This window comes from Hippoglossus stenolepis, chromosome 3 (genome assembly GCF_022539355.2).
Source record: "Hippoglossus stenolepis isolate QCI-W04-F060 chromosome 3, HSTE1.2, whole genome shotgun sequence".
Lineage (NCBI taxonomy): Eukaryota > Metazoa > Chordata > Actinopteri > Pleuronectiformes > Pleuronectidae > Hippoglossus > Hippoglossus stenolepis.
In genome coordinates, this window is record NC_061485.1 from 2,254,646 (window position 1) to 2,257,882 (window position 3,237).

General features: G+C 42.6%; 1 long non-coding RNA gene across 2 annotated transcripts; it reads right to left on the reverse strand.

Moving 5' to 3' along the window:
- Positions 1 to 361: 361 nt before the first annotated feature.
- LOC118121409 lies at positions 362 to 2,677 on the reverse strand. 2 transcript variants are annotated; one of them, XR_007032586.1, is made up of 6 exons: positions 2,621 to 2,643; positions 2,293 to 2,311; positions 2,069 to 2,165; positions 1,043 to 1,234; positions 823 to 942; positions 362 to 380 (listed from the first exon to the last, which is right to left on the reverse strand). It is a non-coding gene; the product is annotated as an uncharacterized LOC118121409 (long non-coding RNA). The 2 variants fall into 2 exon arrangements; XR_007032585.1 differs by lacking the exon at positions 2,293 to 2,311 and having other exon boundaries at positions 2,621 to 2,677.
- Positions 2,678 to 3,237: the final 560 nt, after the last annotated feature.

Below are 3,237 nucleotides of genomic sequence, written 5' to 3' on the forward strand. Positions count from 1 at the left end.
TGTTTTCATCAGATACAGAAAAACTACAGAAAATAAAAGCTTTTTAACTTTGTGCTTTTATAACGATGTTAAATGTTGATGCTGTATGAAGGAACAAAATAAAACAACATGTGCTGATGTCAGAAGTGAAGACATCAGCAGACACATGTACAGTGCTGCTCTGACCGGCTGTCTGAGCTCCAGCTCCTGTTCTGGATCTTTGTCCACACTGGGGACAGGAGGAGTCTCCTGAAGAACCAGACTGGTCCCAGTATGAGGTGATGCACTGTCTGCAGAACCAGTGTCCACAGCTGGTGGAGACTGGATCCTTCAGGACGTCCTGACACGAAGCACAGCAGGACGACTGCTCCTCCTCAGAAACATGACTCCTCCTCCTCTCTCTGTGAAGACATTTCCTGATAACTCACATGTCACAGTCACAGGTTGTCATTACTTCTGTCAAGGAGGTTTTGTTTTCACCCAGTATGTTTGTGTGTTGGTTGGTTCGTTAGTGGGATTATAAAAAACGACAGATTACCAGTAAACTTGGTGGAAGGTTGTGGTCTGTGAACCAGATCGGGGGTCCTCTTTCACAGACATGTTCAGAGGACTGATGTTTACCAGTGTGTGGAATTTGGTGCAGATCCAAATCAAAATGAGTCTCTAGTGAATCTCAAAGTGGTTTCATAAGGAGCGTGTTGGTTCTTGGTGGAGGTCTGAGCTCTTTGAGTGATTCTGAGAGATTAGTCACCAACTTCAATGAAGCTGTGTCCTAATGCAGGGGCCACACTAGAGGAAACTAAATCCTCTTCAGAGCAGGTCACAGTAGAAACAGTCTCTTACTCTGTGTGTGAGGGTCCAGGTTCATTACTGAAGTTTAGAGGAGGATCCATGGACCAGTCACTCTTCAGAGACACACAGCTGGACCCTGGAGACTCTGCTCTCAGTCTGTGGTCCTGACCTCTGCAAACACAAACATGTTTTTATTCAGAACACATCATTCACTGGTTCATTCTCTGAGGATTCAGTTTGGAGGTTCACATGTTTGGAGCAGGTCTCTTACTTTGTGTGTGAGGGTCCAACTTGCTCTGAAATGTCCTCGTCCATGTTACACCGGGCCGGCTGCGGCTCAGTTGTGGTTCAGGCCACGCTGCTCTTCTAGATGTTCAAGGTCTGGTCTGTTTCCTTCTCGTCCTGCGCTCAGTTTACAGCAGAACACAGTGAAATGATCTTTCACACCAGTTTCAATGTTTATCTGTTGAAAACGTCACAAACACAAATATTTGCAACACTTCCTGTAGCCTACCCATTTCCAAATAAAAGCACTCCAGCGTTTCTGTCGACTGAATCAATTCATTTATTTTTAAATGTTTTTATTGTGAAATAGATGCAGGGCTTCATAGTTTGTAGTACTGGTATTTATTTGAGTACACAGGACTACTTATATACAAGGAAATACAGTGATCACATCAGAAACCTCAGGAAGGAAGTAGTTACATTAAAAGTAAAAAACTTCAGGTGAAGGACAATAGTCTCTCTCTCTCTCTCTCTCTCTCTCTGTCTCTCTCTCTCTCTCTCTCTCTCTCTCTCGCTCTCTCTACAGGTGACCTCAGGAAGCCTCCATTATTTTTGGATACTAATTTCATGTAATATTGGTTTATGTCATTTGTAAATCCACCAATAAACCTGCATAGCCATAAACAAACGTTGAATAAAAAAGCATTTTTGCAACTTGATCATTTCCTAATCTACACTCAGACCAATCAACTACATTAAAGTGAATCAATACAAGCTTGTAAAAGTTCATGTGTCCTTCAACCCCCTGCCACTAAGAGAAGGAAACTCAACATCTCGTATCATGTTCCGTCATAAAGGCTGAAATGAATTACATAACTTTATAGACAGTAACACTGAGAGCACATCAGTCAGCAGCTTGAAGCAGCACTCTGTATCTCCACCCAGTTCTATGGCTTTGTGCCCAAATGAAGGTCAAACACAAGCTCTTCAACTTTATATTCACTTTAAAACTCACACAAAACCAGTATAAAGTTATATGTGTGTGTGTGTGTGTGTGTGTGTGTGTGTGTACCTGGCTCTGCAGGTCGATGTTCCTCACACCTCAGCCAGTGAGTCCAGAGCTTTACTGGGATCCACAGTGAAGACTCTCCACTGGTTGGTGACCACTGCTGTAACGTATGATTGTGAAAACACGTTCTGTTATTAAACACTTGATGAACAGATGTGATGAAGATAAAAAGTGAAACTGTGAGTTAACTCTGTTAATTAGTCCTTTGAAGGCTCTTTGTTCCAGACCTGCTGTTCACATCTGTCTCTGGGGATCCAGTGAAAACACTGTGAGCTCAAACACACACAAGAAGCCAGGTAGTAAACTCAGTGTTTCTTCAAATATAACAGAGTCAACCCTCCTACACTGTTTCCCTGTTGTCACGGTAACCTGAGACAGTTGTAAGTTTAATGTGTTGGACTCAGCCAATCACAGCGTTGAGTCAAACTGTTGATTGACTGACAGAAGTTCATCCTGAATCTTCTTCTCTCTAAAGTCCACGGTAGAAAAACTGACTCAGAGTCAGTGACAGTAAAATAATATGAATGAATAATATAAATGTTGCTGAACACTCACCAGCCTCAGACTTCACGTCTCCTGCCTCTGCTCCTTGTCGTGAGAACAAGTCTGAACACTTTCACTTTCACTTTCACTGGCTCCTCCTCCTCCTCCGCTCTGCAGTTACTGGAAATCATGTGACTCTGAGTGACACACACACACACACACAGTCACACACACACACACACACACACACACACACACACACACACACAAGCTCAGGGGACTGTGACGTATGATTGTGAAAACACGTTCTGTTATTAAACACTTAATGAACTGGTTCACAGTTCATGTTTTATTGTGATGGTTATGATGTCGATGACAAACTTAGGATCATGTATTTAGTTAATAATGGACGGTGTGGGATCCTGAATCCAGATGTTCACTTTAACACTGAGTCCTGACTGTGAGCGTCTCCTGGGACTGAGCCGTACAATGTTAGTTTTCATGATGTTTAAATGAGCCTCATAAACTTTAACTGTAACAACATCATGTTCAAACAAAAGATAAATGACTTTGATCTGCTGGTTCTGCAGCTTGAAGACATTTTCATTAAAGAGGTGAAGAAAGATCTACACTGAGATGTAAAACCAAAGTGTGGCCACTAGGTGGCGGCCTCCTCACAGACATGGCTG